We start from the raw sequence: 16,845 nt of genomic DNA, 5'->3' as shown, positions 1-16,845 counted from the left end.
GGAATAGAGTCTGCACTCTTCAGTTAAAACACTGAATGCTTTTTGGTGTTTTATTTCAACAAGTTTTATCCATTATTAGTAAATTTCTTTCAATTCTTCATTGGCTTCTTTCTGTTGACTTGCAGAACAATTCTTCAAAGTTCAGTTGCACAAAGAGAACCTGTTCCACTGCTTTTAGGGTCAGGATGAAATAATCTGAGCAGCAGGAGCAGTGGCAGTTCAATTAGCAACACTGGCAGCTTCTGTGGCATGGAAACACTGCTGGAGCCAAAGAGCTCGCTGGCCCTGAAACGTCTCTCGTGAGGGGGAAGTGGAGAGTCCTTGGTACAGTTCTGCAGATTAGTGTGACAGACAACAAAATGAGTGACCAAGTTGGGAAGCTGTAAACACAGTACAAAGCTTTTCCAGGCCATGGTTCTGTGCTGAAAGAATCTTTCTCAACAGGAACAGCAAGAGTTTGTTAAGCAATGTAGGTACCATTTGCTGCTTTCAGTACATTCGTTAAAGAAACTCTGCCTTTTTGTTAGCTTTTCAGATTAGCTTTTCTTTTAAAACTGTGTTCCTGTAGATGTGCCCTTATTTTTTTGTTTTGTTTTATTTTCCTTTTCATGAGTTGCAGAATTTCTTGGTTTGTTTTGTTCTATTGTTGTTCCCCTCATTGCTGTAGGAATGAACCGAATTTCTGGGGCAACTTCTCAGTAGCACATCTTCAGAGATTTTACTTGAGGAGTAAATTAATTTTCAAAATATCTTTTCATTTTGAGGAAATGCAGTTATGAACACTGGTCTCATGAAATAGAATTTATGTGCAGTAATCTGCATAAATACTCCCAAACTGTATCTATTCCATAATTAATATGTTGACATTTTAGGAGGAAGGGAGGACTATCTGTAAAGTCACAGTCAGTGAAAACAATTGAAGTTCTATTCCCAGCTCCTACTCCTGATTCTCATTGTGATCTTAATCTTTTTGCCTCTAATTTTTAAGTGAATGATTAAATATTTTTTTAATTCTCTACTGTTGGATGTTAATGGCCCTATTTTGTTGTTGTTGCTGTTGTTGTCTGCTCAGTATAGCTCTCAGTGACAATGAAGAGTTTCAAAACATTATTGTTCCTCTGGAAGGGATGAATTCACATTAAAAATAATTTCCTTCAGGTCCTCTTCTGAATTCTGTGCTCAGTTCTGAAACAAAGATCTAAATGTGGGCTGCAGCAGTATGATTTTGAATAGGAATTCCATCTTTGAATAGACATTCAAAGGTTGTGTCCTTTGGTTCCATAGGAAGGAGCTGTTGGTAGGAAACAGGAATGCACAAAGTGGTTGCTCTGGAACAGTGAGGAGTGTTAATTGCTGGCAAGCTGAGACCTTCAAAGCATTCAATAAAACTTTTTTACAAATTCTAATTAGTCTTCTTTGATTAGTTGACTAATTTCACCTTTCAGCAATAGATCCAAATCTGCCAGATAAGTTACCAAATAAGTCATGATGTTCATCTGTTTGTTAAAATATTATCTAAGACAATGAAAATATATTTGAGAGAGAGCAGTGGGCTTTTTTGTTTAGTAAGACTAATAAATGGGATAAGAGCTAGGTAGAAACTGGAGATCTGGAGATAATATTTACTGTAGAAATTCAGTTGTACAAGTAAAAGTGCATTTGTTTCTGAAAATTACTTACAGAGAAGATTTTTTTATACCTCACTGTGAGCTGGGACACAGAATACAGTACAAAGTACAGAATTGTATTAGGATTGATTTTTTCCATACAGGATACCACTTAACAATTTTACAGTTCAAAGCTGCTGGAATAAAATATCTACATTTAGCAAAAAGAAACTTCAGCTACGTAAATGTCCAGAAGTATTTTCAAAAATTATTGAAGTTCCTCAGGGAAATATATTTTTTAATTGTGGATATTTTTCATCCTTCTGTTGATGTCTGCTTTACTGTACTTGATGGACTTTTGGGCTGTTATGAGTTTTCAGAAAATCTAGAAGAAAATGAAGATTCCTTTCCCCTGCAAGAGGTTTTGTTTGTTCTTTGTAATCACAGGACTAAAGCACCTGGAGTTTTTGAGATGATCAATACTTTGAAAACTCTGTGCTGTTTTATCACCTGTGCTGAGACTCATGAAAAATTAACACTTTTTATCAGCACCTGAACCAAATCAATAGTTAAGGTAATTAATTCTTGCTACTTGACAGATCAGTTTATTGCATAGGTAAAATTTGGGGACTGCATGGGGTTATAAGGACTTATTCTGGGTGAGCTGAGAATTGCAGGTAATAACAGTGCTTGTGTGAAAGGGATTCAGATTGCACTTGTGCTCTGGGATGGATTGAGCTGGGAAATCCAGAGGCTTCCATGTGACTTAATTCACTTTGACAGGGCACAGCTTTCACAAACAGATCCTATTTGTGATATGTAAAAAAATATTTTTACAGAAAAATATTTATCAAGGAAACAATACTCTGACTATTAAAATAATGTGATTAGGAGAAATTTTTGTAGCTAAACATTGGGTCCTATAGGCAGGAATTTTGAGGTTGGGCCCTGCTTTTAGACTTGATGTTTTATTTCTTTCTCTAGAGAATGGTGATATGAAAATTTCTTGTCACACATTTCAGTAACAGATCAGAGCTCTGCTCAGCACTTAGTACTGTAAGGCTTTCATCTCTGTTAGGTCTTACAGGCATTATTAACATAACACTTGGTTTTAGCTGTCTTTCTTACCCTTGAATGAGATCAAATGGTTTGCTATGTGCCTATCACTTACAAAGAGCTATTTTGAAAGTAAACTTGAGTGTGGGAAATTCTGCCTCATGTTCTGAAGAGCACATCACATCCCAGCAGCTTTGCTCAAGAGATGTCGGAACCCAGGACATTGCTCTGGCTGCCCTGGAGGACTCGAGATCCTGGCAGGGGGCTCAGAGACCTTGGCATGGAGTCAAAGACACCTGTGCCTTCGATTTTAACCCATGGAAACAATTACCAGCTTTGTTTGAGGAGTTACAAGCCACAAGGGTTTGAGTAGAATGCTAGTGAATTTATCACAGGGTGAAAATGCAGAATTTTGGCGTTTTAGAATGGGGGTTCAAGAGGCAAGATGGAGGAATCTGGGTGTGTCCTGTCTTTCTTCTTCTTCTTCTTGACCTCCACCTTCTGCTGGGATGGTGACACTTTTGGATTGGTTCAGAGACAAAACTGTCTAACATAGGTGATAGCTATTGGAAAATTATTGTAAATAAAGTACACGTAGGTTTTAGTATAAAAAGATAACGCCACACTGAAGGCAGTCTGCGTGCCTCAACCCAACCTTCTGGACAGATCTCAGCAGGTCAGAGAAAGAATGTATTAAATAAGAGAAAATAAACATCCTTGAAAAGCAGAACCAACGAATCTTGACTTCTTCTTCGGTCATGGAACTACAAAAAAGACTCTTTAATGCCTTGGGAGCCATTCCAGCAACACAAAACCGGAGAAAGAGACACCCTTAAATGAAGGGCAGATATTCCCACAGTACTGGGGAATCCTACATACAAACACAACATAGCCAGATACCTACATCATATTACCATTACATACACTGTCTCCAGCCTGCAGTAGGACTTCAGTGGTGTTTATTTTAATTGTTGTCTTACTTTTGTTTTATTTAGTCTTTTAGGACCAGAGAAAGGGATGTAGTGACAGCACTGTCCTTGTACAAAACCATGAATTTATACGTGATCTGAAGCAATGATCATGATAGTGACGGTAGAAAAAATCCTTATGTACTAAAAATTGGTGACAGAGGCAAGAAAGGACTTTTTGTGTCAAGAATCAGTGAAGGGAAAAAAGATGCAAGAAATAGCAAACCAAATGGCAAAGCTGAGGTTTTAATACACCAATGAGATCTCTAACTTGACTTAAAAGCTCAAGAGCAAGCACAGAGCCAGTGGCTGCTTAATTATAAGAGGGCTTTTAAGGTAAAGGCAAGAGGGAATTACATTAACAGACTCATTCCTTTTAAATGCATGAGCAGAGGATGTTATGGTGAGGTGCACATGTGGTGCACATCTAAGCAGTCTGTAGTCTTTTAGGATAGTTCTCATAATTTTAAAATACTTTGCCTAGCTTCCACTTAAGAATGTTCTTGTGTAGACAAAGAAAACTCCTTTTCTTCACTGACAAAGATAAATCACTTTCATCATGCAAAGATACTGCAATTTGTTTTTAATGTATAAATGCCCCTTAAGTTTAATTTCTCTGCACACAAGGAACATTCCTAGGCAGTCAGGGCAGCATGGAATGCATTTCAGTAGACTTGGGATCTATTCTAAGTACTGCCAGAGGCTTGTTAAATGACTTTAGGGAAATCACCTTGCAGTCATTCTTCTTATGTTTAAAGCTGTGACTGAGACATTCTGTGTGATGCAAGTAATGTCATATTAACACATACCCTTGTCCAGTCAGGGTGAAAAAATTCAGTTTTGATTATATTTTATAAGCATGTTTTCTGTCTTCAAAGGCAATTTTAATACTGTCAGAGCAAAAAGTTAAGACTTTCCAAGAAAAATGACTGAACATGACACCGCATGATACATTAACAAATATGCACCTTCATTACTTTATCATTAATATAAGAAAAAAGTTGTTTTTATGATACAATGCTTATTATATTTTACAGGTCTTACATTTTGAAAATGCTAAAAAATATTAATTATGCCTAAATAAAAATTGAGTAATTGCTAATGACCACAAAGATGAAGAATTATATTCTTCAAAGAAAACCTTTAATAGCTGGTTTATTTTAATTGTTTTATAAGCTACGGAATGTATTTCTAGAGAAAAAAGATGCTGACAATAACCAATAAGTACAGAAAAGACTATTTAATATATAGGAGTAAAGTATAAAAAATATCATAATTTTAGCAAGCAGTAAACTTCAATCCAGATTTAGAAATTATCAGAAGGTCACAGTGAAAGTTAAAAAGAAAGGATTGAGCTGTGTTTAATTTTAAAGGTATTTTTCATAGGTGAACATTATTAGTTCTCTTCGATGCTTCCATTATTTTTCATTGCTATATAATTTCTTCCTGAAATTTCTGTTTCCCCTAATGATTACAAAGGTGTTTGTGTTTCAGTTAGATGAAGCAGTCTGTATATCCCTGTTTCTCACACTTAGAGAAGGACACTCACACTTAGTCAGGGACGCCTATTTGTGTCAGCAGGGCTCAGGCACTTTTTGTGCTAAGGAAGGCACTGAAAGTAAAATCTCACTGTGATCCCTAATGGTACTCTAATAATTATTAAAGAGTTGCACTAGGAAATCAAGTAATTATTGACTTGTTTTGTCAAAAGTATGGAAAAGATGGCAGTGATGTCAAGTGGATGCAAAAGGAAATACTCTATTGACAGATTTTTGAGGAAGTTGCACTTAATTATGATTGTGCTGCACAAACAAAGGATTTCAGGGTTTCAGGCAAAGATTTTCAAAACCAGACATGTGACTCATCATACCTTAATAAAAAAATTACTGCTAATCTTGGAATAATAGTTGCTAATACAGCTAGTGAAGAATCTTGGTTATATGAAGCCATAGATTTTTGACTCAAATCCATTTGAAAATGCCTGTGCTCTATTTACAATAATCCAGTAATCTTTATTCACTTTAGTTCCTTATTCTCCCACAACTCCTTATTTCTGGAGGGATTCCAACAGTTAAAAAAAATACTACAGATTTATTTAAAACCCATTTTCCAAAATGTGATGCAGTAATAGAAGGAATTTAATGAGGACCATCATTATGTGTTCAATTGAAAGCTTTCTCACTGATCTTGTGGCAAAAAAAGAATCTTCTCCTCATTACTGGTGTCTTTCTGACTCAGCCAGGCTTTCATGTAAAAATAACACTAAGCTCACAAACTTGTGGTGGAATGGCAGCTATATTAAACACAGCTTTATTACCACTTACCAGTTATTTTTAGAAACCACATTTCAGCTTTTAACTTGAGTGGCAGAGTAGCAAAGAGAAAAAATTGTTCATAGCTGGAATTTCTCTGAGGACACAGAGAAGTACCAACACTTAGGGGAGATGGAAACAAAGGCTTCAAATGACAGCTAGTGTTAACCAAGCGGTATATAACACATCTCTATTGATTTTTTGGCTGAATCTTGTAAATTTGGCATTATTTTAATTTTTTAAGTACTGATCAAGAAATTTCTTGATGTAAAAAGTTGCAAAACCTCTGTCAATTACTGAGGATCATGACGGCTCAGAACAGTGATAGATGTGCTTGCCACTGCACATTCTTGAGTATGTGGGGTTTTTTTAAAAAAAATATATATATATTTTAAATATATATTTTTAATGACAATTTTTAATCTTGCTTCATCCAAAATGCTATGGTATTGTACACAGAGACTTTGCTATGCCCTGTTGGACACAGCAAAAATCAAAGGAATCCTTTGTTAAGGAATCCTATGGAAACACTTCTATTACTTTCCAATCCTAAGAGCTTTTCAGGATGCCATCAAGTTAACTCCCTGAGAAAAGGAAAAGTCAAGAAAGGAAGACTCTAAATATTTACAGGTATCTAATGGAGAAGTAGAAGTATAGTTGTTGCTGTTATGAGGAAAAATACAAGAGGGTGCTTTGTCTGGCAGGGATGAAAATACTGTAAGTACTACTATGGAGAAATAAAGTAAAACCATACTTAAATAAAAATAAAAATATTAGAGATTCTCTAGATTGCAGAGAAAGAACCTTGTGAATCTTCCATCAGTCAGTACAGTTGGTGATATAAAATAAATCAGCATGTTCTAAACCAAAATACTGAAGATTGAATTAATTAATAAACTCTATTCTTTGTCATGTTCATGGTTTACTCAATATAAGGCTGTTTGAAAATTTAACTTCTAAATTTTTCTCTCTCTGTTAAAAAAAGGTAGGACTTTTTCTTTAACAGGAATATTTTAAATTTCCTAGCTCGTATATCTAGAATTCATTTGAGCTTTTTGTGCTTAATGTTTTGTTCCTAACTTAGATTTTAATTTAGAGTGCAAGCTGTCTATCCAAAGTTTTTCTGAGCTCCTACAAATGTTAGTAACATAGTTTGAATATTTTCTGAAGGAAATGTTACTGTTGGTTTGGTGCTTAACGATGGACTTGGAGACCTGAACAAAGGCAGGATTGTTAAATTATCTCAAATAAATAAACTAATTTCAATGTTGCACTAATCATCATGTTGTTATACTAGCAATCAGGAACTAAAAAATAAACCCAGACACACTCATTCTTGAGAAAATTACTATAAGGATGAAAAAATAGTAGCTACTGTGCAGCAATAATTCTGGTTAATCAATAGGAATTTAATTATAGTACTGTAAGTTAAGAATCTGACTGACTCAAATGTTGCCATTTAAAAAAAATAGATTAAAAAACAGCACAGAAATTGTCCATTGCTGTTATCTATTGTTGATGTAAATTTGGATTGAGTTTAGGATGATATATTGGCTGGTTAAGGGAGTTTGATAGAGCAAACAAATATTAACCCCTGCCTCTCCTCCATTTTCCTTCTTAGAGATTAAATATTATATAATTTAAAGACAAGTTTAAACCCCCAAATGTCCCAGTGCAATGCTGTCACAATAGCAGGGATGACTCTCACAGTCACCTGTTTTGTGAACAGCCCCAAACAGCCCCCAAGGCACAGCTCCTTCCTTTTATTTTTCCTAGACTTGATTTTCCTATTTTAGTGTAACCCAATACAGCACTCAAACATTTCAGACATCTTCTGTCATTCTCACCCTCAGCTGTTTAGACAAGACTTCTTATCAAATTTCCTTCCTGACACAGATCCTTATCTTAATTGATAGCGTGTTTTCTCATACACCACATCCCCACGGGTTGTGATTACTTTTCTTGGCTGACAGGTATGTCAAAAAGGAGCTGAGTCTGGAGTGTGAAAGAGACAGATGTGTTTAGAGCAGCACAGGAAGAAGAAGTAAAACAGGTGACATTCTGTAGACAGAAGACACTTGTGGAATAGGGAGTTGAAGCGAAGGAGAAGCTGAATGGCATTAAAACTGGTGCTGTCATCTCAGAGCACATGAAGATGGAAGAGAGCAGCCTGACTTGGTTTCCTGTTCATGCCAGTTAAAGCAGCAGGCAACAAAATTAACAGCTGACTTTCTTCATTTGTCTAAATGCAAAATTCAGAATTACATTCCTCACACAAAGTTCCCTGGGACATACTTCAGAACAGTTGGACATCTGCATCAAAAACCCCTTTACCAAGAGTGAAACTTTTGTGGTTAGGCTAATGAAGAAGAATTAGACATCAGAGATCAGTTTGAAGGTTTCTTGCTGCCTTTAAACTGGAGAATATCAAACCCCAGTTTATGTTGGTTTACAATGAAGGGCATGTTAAGAAAGAAATGCAAAATGGGGGGCCCAGTTTTCAAGAGCATGTGTGAGCTCAGTTTTTATGGGAGTTATGAGCATGTAGAAATGAAAACCTTGATGCCTGTAGATCCAATGTCAAAAGCTTCTAGCTTAGACACTTTTATTCATCCTTAGGAACCTATTCCAAATGAGACTGCTAGGACTAAGGACTCAGATTTGTTGGAGTTTTTAAAACTTAAATCCCTTTACGACCTTATATACTCATCTAAAAATGTCAACAATATTTCATGTCAGTATTGACTCGAAAACTGAATTGGCTTCTCATATGGAACAGAGAGAGCCTTTATGTAAGAGATCAGCTGAACTTGATTTTGTGATGTCTTGGTGACTGATGATGTCTGGGCGGGCCTTCCTGAACACGTGGGTTGGCCTGGATGGCCCCTCAAGGCCTAACCTCAGCCATTTGTGATTCAGAGAGACATTTGAAAGGATTTAAACCATGGTGGCAAGGAGAGGTATCCATTCTCTGTTTGGGTCAGTGTTTAGGCCCTGTTGTTGCAGACATCCCAGGAAGATCACTGAATTCAGCGCTTGTCTCCCTGGGACAAAAGGAGTTCTCAGAAATAATTCTTGGCCTGAGCTTAACATGTTGAGGCCAAAAATTGTGAACCAGGAAATTGCTTCATTTCTGTTAATTTTAAGTAAGTTCTTGGGAATTCTTGTGGATATATTCAAAGATATAAAAAAAATAGGCATGTAAACCAGATGTCCCAAAGAATTATTTTTTTCTACTAAGTAGTCAATGCTCGGATGTAATTATGGTTACCAAATAGCTGAAGATAAGCAGGGAGGAAGATATATACTTTTTTTTTCTCTCATAAGGGAAAATGACAGAACACAAACATTTTACAAAACTTTTCATTCCTGGTTACATAAGTTGCCTGAAATTTAAAAGGCTCAGGAACTAATTCATTTTCTGTACTTCTTCACTTTTTAAATTGGAAATCTCTGTGCTAATATAAGCAGTTTTGAAACTGTATAAGAGCAGTAATTCAAGAGTAGCTAAAAGATATATTACAGTGAGACTATAATTAAAATTTAACAATAAATGCCACTCCCAAAAAATTTTCGTCGTTTCGCATCAGAACTAACAGAATGACCTGAAATTCCATTTCACACTCACCATGTCATATTTCAAGAGTAGTCTCAACATCTGCCAAAACTTTCATAAAATGAGACCCTTTGATCAGAGTGCTTGCACATTCTCTGCACTTTGTATAAGCTAAGCTATATATATATTTATTATATGTAAACACCATATGAAAAGTCATGCTAAATACCACTATTACCATGGGTTTTTTGTAGCAGGAGAGTTTTAATAAACAAAAGAGTTACATTTAAATGTGCTAGGCCAGACCCAGCAACCTACAGAGTACGTAGGATTCATAGCACCACCATATATGGGCCAATGATTTCTCTGCTATTGATTGTCCCAGGTGTTATTGAATAAAAGTCACCAGCTTCTTGTGTGTTGAGAGCCTGCACAAGAAGTCTCTGAGTTTCTCAAACCTGTTTGAGAAACTGTTTGTAGGGGTGGCTATTGGAAATAATCAGCCAGGCAAAGCAGAGAGGAGAAATAAGGAAGCACAGAAAAACCTGTAGAAAAGGGACACATTTTATGGAGAAGAAGAGTATTGAAATGATGTCCAGGAGCTTACAGGCTGTGCAAGTCAGAAAAATAAGGTACACCAGACCCTGCTCCTGTGACCTGAATATAAAATATTTCTCGCTTTTCCTAGTTTTTCTCCTCAAATGCTGTCCTCTAATACATGACATTTTGTTGAGAAATGCAATGAAAAGAAATTGTATGTAATAGTATCAGAAACCATTTAATCCTAATAAAAATCTAGACTAATCCTTGAAATTCTTCACTCTTTTGCTTTTTAGGAAGCCTTTTTCCATCTGCATCAAGCATCAATGTAGATGTTCACATTATTAGGTACAAAATATTAATTCAATTCATTTTCCTGAATAGTCTTGCCATGACTGCCATTTTTCCTGTTGCAGAAAGAATCTGGTTGAGGATGGTTCTTTTTGTGATGTATCACAGAATGTCAGGCATCTTCAACAGGCATCAACACTGTGGGGGATTAAATTAGTGGAGATATGTTCATGTAGTTTGAGGATCTGTGGTAGTGTCAGCCCTCCCTTTGACATCAGTGTCAGAGCAAACCTGACCTTAGAGGACAAAAAAAATTGTTCTGAGGCTCAGTGTTAGCAATAATGCCACTTCTCTCCATCAGAGCAGCCTGCACCTCTGCATAATGAGTTCATAAAGACACAGCAGCCTGGTTAATCACAGCCAGTGTCAGTGCTGGCATTTGACTCAATCATGTAGATCCCCAAAAGATTAGTGCCGGTTTTGTTCATGGCAGGATTTCAAAGCACAGACAGCTCTATAAATATTCCCACAGAGATGAACTGTTTTAACAGGCTGCTGTGCAATTTCAGGTGGTGCAGGATGAAGTCACAGCACTTGAAACAAGCTGCCAAAAGCAGGAATTGTGAGGGGGGAATAAGGAAAATTATTTCAGGAAAAATCCAAGATTTGCAATGTTAACAGTAAACCCAAAGGGGCAGGAAAGATGATCTTTGCAAAAGGATGGATTGAACCAGCACGTTGGAATTATATGGGGAGAGTCAATTGTGACACATTCTTCTACTCAGAGCCAAGCCTAAAATCCCTACACCTGTTTATTTTCCTTTTCAAATGCCTCCCTCAAAGACTTTGAGTTCTTCAACAGGTAGACATAGAGAGCAGATAGTTGTTTTCTCTTTCTGTATGAAACAGCATTGTTTTATTGGGATGCAAACAAATAATTTCAGCGTGATTACGTGCCAGAGCGCACAGACATCTATTCACCCAGTGACCTTTTAACACCAATCTTTCAGTGCTGTATCAATTGTTTGTCAGCATTTTAAAAGTGTCAGAAGTCCGCATAACCAGTAAAGAAAATTGTAAATGTAGGAATGTGAACTCTTCAAACATTTGATTGACTTTCTTAGAAGGGAAAAGATGAATAGTAAAAAAAGAAAAAAATCTTGTAATCTGTGGACTTCTTGCATTTTCAAAGTTTTTATTTCCTCTAAATTTTTCACTGTTTTCCTGGATACATTTTTACTTCAAAGTAATTTATAGAACTAGTGTTTATATGCATTTTTTTCGTATAGGAACTACAAAACAAAAGAATACACATATAAACACAGATAAGTGTGACTGCCAATACATATCTAGGTCAGTAATTACTATTCTTTTGAAGTCCATTTTCATATATTTTGTGAACATCACAGACTACTAAATTGCCACAGTAATAGCTGAAAAATTTTCATCCACGTCATCCTTTTTTTGTTTTCTCATGCGTAGTTTCCAAAAGAAAATAATTTTGAATCAAGATATACAATATAATAAAATTAAAAATAGAACAAACACAAACAGAATATCTTTGAGATTCAATAAATTTCCTAATTAACATTTTCTACTTATAATATAGATTTTTTTTTCAAAATGTTTGTTTTGTTAATGTGGTCCAGAATTGAATGAAAAGAAAGTATAAAAAATACATTTATTTGAAGATATCAATGAAGAGCATCTGCACCATGTAGTCACACTGGGACTCTACTTTCAGTGTACAAACTGTTGTAGTAGGGGAAGTAGTATAGTGACATTTTTTGCATCCAACTTTGATCATTTTATTATTTTGTACATACAAATGTTTTGCATATGCCACTGTTAATTTTTCTTTAGTTTTTCGCATTTTAATCCTTTGAAATTACATAAATCCTGAGTTTGGTGCTGACCACTTCTTCAAGGAAGAAACATCTAAAATGCAAAGACAGTATCATAGAACCCAGTGAAAGCAGAAATTTATGTAAGCACTATATGCTTTCTAACACACTCTTGGGAGGATTTTTTTTTATCTGGATAAACACAATAAATATCAGTATGAACATTTGCTGAGAGACCTCCTCAAATCCCAGAACTCTTTGTCTTCTGCTTTCTACTGTTCTTTCCTGGCCTTTATGGCCAGAATATAATGATATTTCTGTCTAGACAGGAGGCAGTCACAGAACCACTACAGAGAACAGAGCTCAAACATGTCAGGCACTCTCAGGGGTCCAAGAAAAAGGGGAAAACCCAAAACTCTAGTGACTGAATAAAACACAGAAACCTACCAAGTCCTCTCAAACCCTTGTATATAACTATTACTTATTGAACTTTAAGACACAGAAAGCAGTGAGAAACACCATTATGAGAAGCTTCAAAAGCACAACAAAAACTCATGGACACTTTCTGCCTAATTAACTCCTAACTCATAAAATTATGAAACAGTTTGGTTTGGAAAGAACCTTAAAGATCATCTGGTTCCAACAGCCTCTGTCTTGTACATGTTAGGGACACTTCCCACTAGATCAGGTTGCTCAGAGCTCCATCCAGCCTGGCTTTGGACATTTCCAGGGGCATCCACAGCTTCTCTGGGCAACCTGAGCCAGCAGTTCAACATCCTCTCAGTAAAGAATTTCTTCCTTACATCTGCTCTAAACATAACTTTTTTTCAGTTTAAAGCAAATCCCTCTTATCTACCCACGACATGTCCTTGTCAGAAGTCCCACTCAGCTTTCCTGTGTGGCCCCTTTCATTACTGGAATGCTGCTCTAAGGTCTCTCCAGAGCCTTCCTTTCTGCAGGCTGAACCAACCCATCTCTCTCAGCCTGTCCTTACAGGGGAGCTGCTCTGGTCCTCTCATCATCCTTGTGGCCTCCTATGGACTCATTCCAAAAGATCCACAACCTTTTTCTGTATTGGGGGCCCCAGGACTGGGTGCAGCACTCCAGGTGGGGTCTCACAAGGGCAGAGCAGGTGGGGAAAATCACCTTCCTCAAACAGTTTACAGTGTCATGGGAAAGCCTTAAGAAAATGGAAAATGTGAATGTCCCCATAGACTTTTTCCTGTCTGAGAGAGAATACAATGGCTTCATAATACATCTCATTAACTAGATGTGTTTAATTTTTTTGTTTTGGGTCATACGAGAAATAAAACTTTTCAATCTGCTAGCAGATGAAATTGAGATATTTTTTTAGAATGTAGCAAGGAAGAAATACAGTACATATTCATAGGATTCTCCCCAGAAAGATTTCAGCTAATTTGCTCTTCATTCTGTTGAACAAAGAGAAAAAAATCACAACTAATATTGCTGCTCATGTGAATTTAATACCAATATGCAGTGATTTCAAAGTGTTTATGCTCAAGTGGCTATGATATGAATTGGACTTACGTGAACATTCTGAGGTCTGCTTATTTTAAGGATAATGAGAAGATTTTCCTTTATCCAAAAGAAGCACTGTAGTTCAATGGTGAATGTGCCTTGGTTTTGATCTTCACAATCTTGAAGCTGTCATTGGTGGTGGCCGCAGGAGCTCAGCCGTGGCCCAGACTTCTCCCTTTCTGCATCCCAGTCTCCCATAGCAGCAGAAACCCAAATCCCCCCTGGCATGTCAGCCACTTGATTTGTCAGACAGCAGAGCGCTCTTGTTCTGGACATGAAGGGCAGAACTTTCCCTTATGTCCTGTCCCTAATTTGAGCGCTTCTGGAATGGCAGTTAGAATGTAACTGCACTTTTTTGCCAAATACAAATCAATCACAAAGTTTTAGTGAAGACCAAGCACAGAAGACTCAGTTCCTGCACCTATAGTTAGTTGTTTTACTGTCCTGTAAAGAATTGTGTCAGATATCTACTACTATAATCAGATTATTGTAATAAGAAGAAAAGAAATAAAAAAGGGCAGATTTCTGTTCATTTTTCAGGAAAGTGATTTGCTTTCCACTGCTGACCCTATTCAGATTTATGATACCAGACTATATCTTTCCCCTCCCCTCATATTGCTTTACACAGGAGGGTTTCTATAGCTGGAAACTGTACATTGTTATTTGGTGTATGATTTTCTACCTTGATTCCACCCACCTACTCAACACAAGCATACAGGTTGACTAAAAACAATTAGAAATCTGCAAGCTTTTTGTAAAACTTGTGGCTATTGAGTGCACTGATGAGTATAAATGTATATTTCTTTGAAATGGTGGCTGTATTTGGCAGGGTATATGTATAAGCACACATTTTCACTGATTTTTGAAGTAAATATGCCATCTTAGTCCAATGAGAAGTCCAGGCTGCCCACTGAACAGATTGCTGAAAACACGGAGTGTGATGGAGACAGGATTGCCACAACCATGCTTTTTTATTTTATGTCTCCTCTATCAATCCACTAGCACCCATTATTTCACCTCTTTTCCCTCTGCTCTGGAATAGAAAACAGTCACTGTGACCCCTCAGTGGCCACCCCGTGGAGCTGTGGATCACTAGTGAAGCCAGCATTCCACTGATTTATAGGAAGATCCTGCTGCTTGTCAGGGGGAAAGGATATAAGGAGGAATATTAAATTTGAGTGGGAAAAAATTGTCCATCTCTATGGAGAAGCAACCTGTGTGATGTTTGTGAGGGTCCCCAGGATGAGGTGAGAGATGAGAATTTGACTCCATGTTCTCAGAAGGCTGATTATTATATTATATTATATTATATTATATTATATTATATTATATTATATTATATTATATTATATTATATTATATTATATTATATTATTATATTACACTGTACTAAAGCTATACTAAAGAAAGATAAAGGATACATCAGAAGGCTTAACAACCCATGACTGAATAATAAAAACCCATGACTGACTCAAGGAGTCTGACACAGCTGGACTGTGATTGGTCATTAATTAAAAACAAATCACATATTTAGATAAACAATCTCCAGAGCAGCAAAACATGGAGAAGCTGAGGCTTGTCATCTTCCCAGGAGAATAAATCCTGGCAAAGGGATTTTTCAGAAAATATCACAGTGACAAATATGGTCTAGGCTTTTGAGTACCCTGACCTAGTGGAAGATGTGGGGAAGCAGTGGTGAATGTGATAATTTATTTCCTTCTTCTCCTTGTCCTTTAACCTGATCTGGTACAAGGCACGGAAATGGCAGAAAGAAAGCTCCAGGAGTAGAATCTACTGTGAATCTGCTTCTTCCAACCAGCTTGGCTTTATTGATGCAGGGTGGCCCCCAGCCAGGGAATAATGTGCTCTGACTCCATGATTTCAAAAGGCTTTATTAAACTCTGTTGTATCACACTAATACTGTATAAAAGAGATACTATATTAAAGAAATACTAAAGAAAAACCCATGACTGTCTCAGACAGTCATGACACAGATTTGACCCAATTGGTCAATTGGTCCCAACAACCATCAGCAGAGTCCAATTAACAAATCCCTTTTGGTAAACAATCTCCATAACACATTCCACATGTGCCGAACAACAGGCGCAGCAAGTAGAGATAAGAATTGTTTTCCTTCTTCTTTCTCTGAGCTTTCTCACTGCCTTCCCCAGGAAAAATCCTGGCAGAGAGAATTATGTCTCTCTCTGATCAGAGAATGTGAATACCACAGGGCTTCTCTGCCTGATTGCCAGAGCTACCACCTGCCCTGCACAGGTAACCCTGCTCTTTGTCTTCTGTCTGACTTACAGGCACAGGACACCATGAAGCTGACACTGAAAAAAAGTGTTTCTACAAATGATTATAATTTATTTTGCCACAACAATCAGGTTGCACAAACTTTACTTATTCAATATTTAAAAACACAGTAGAAAGGACAAACTGTCAGTCAGAATCTTTTTTTTTTTTTGCTACTCTGGTGGATTCTTCAGAATTTGATAATCTCAATGGTCTCAAATGAGCAGAAGACTGAGAAAGATAAAAAATGCATGTTTATATTTAAAAATTATACCTCATTCAGCCTGAGAATTGAAATGAGGATAAGGAACTTGAGCAAATGAGGCTTCCTCAGTGACATCATTAAGTGCTCAAACACATAAGTGCTTGACTAGGGAATTAAGTCTCTTCATTATATTCTTCCACATACTTTTAGAAGTTCAAGACTATGAGTGGAAGGAAGCAAAAATACCCAGTAAAATGTCCTTGCATGTTCCAGGATTCCACAAGGGTTTATGTGAAGTTGTTTTTTTTATCTGCTAGAGTGATTATGAAAAATCTCTGGTATTGAAGAGTACTTAACACCAAGGTTATTCAACTCATAGACTTCCCCACTTGTGCAAATCAGTCTGAGATAAAAAAACAAAACAAAACAAGCAAACTCAAACAAACAAAAAAAATCCCAACCAGTTGGATCAATTTTCTGGAAGTAAAATAAAAGTTTCAATTTCATTGAACAGACACCTTATGTGACAGCTGAATCTTGTCTCTGGGTCCTGGCCAGAAAGGCCACTGCAAACACTGACCTTTTCTGAGCTTTGCCAGCTTGGTTTCTGCCAGATCTACAAAAAATACAGA

This window comes from Melospiza georgiana, chromosome 2 (genome assembly GCF_028018845.1).
Source record: "Melospiza georgiana isolate bMelGeo1 chromosome 2, bMelGeo1.pri, whole genome shotgun sequence".
NCBI classification, from domain to species: Eukaryota; Metazoa; Chordata; class Aves; order Passeriformes; family Passerellidae; genus Melospiza; species Melospiza georgiana.
The sequence above is the reverse complement of the archived record's forward strand: the minus strand, read 5'-3'. Positions refer to the sequence as shown.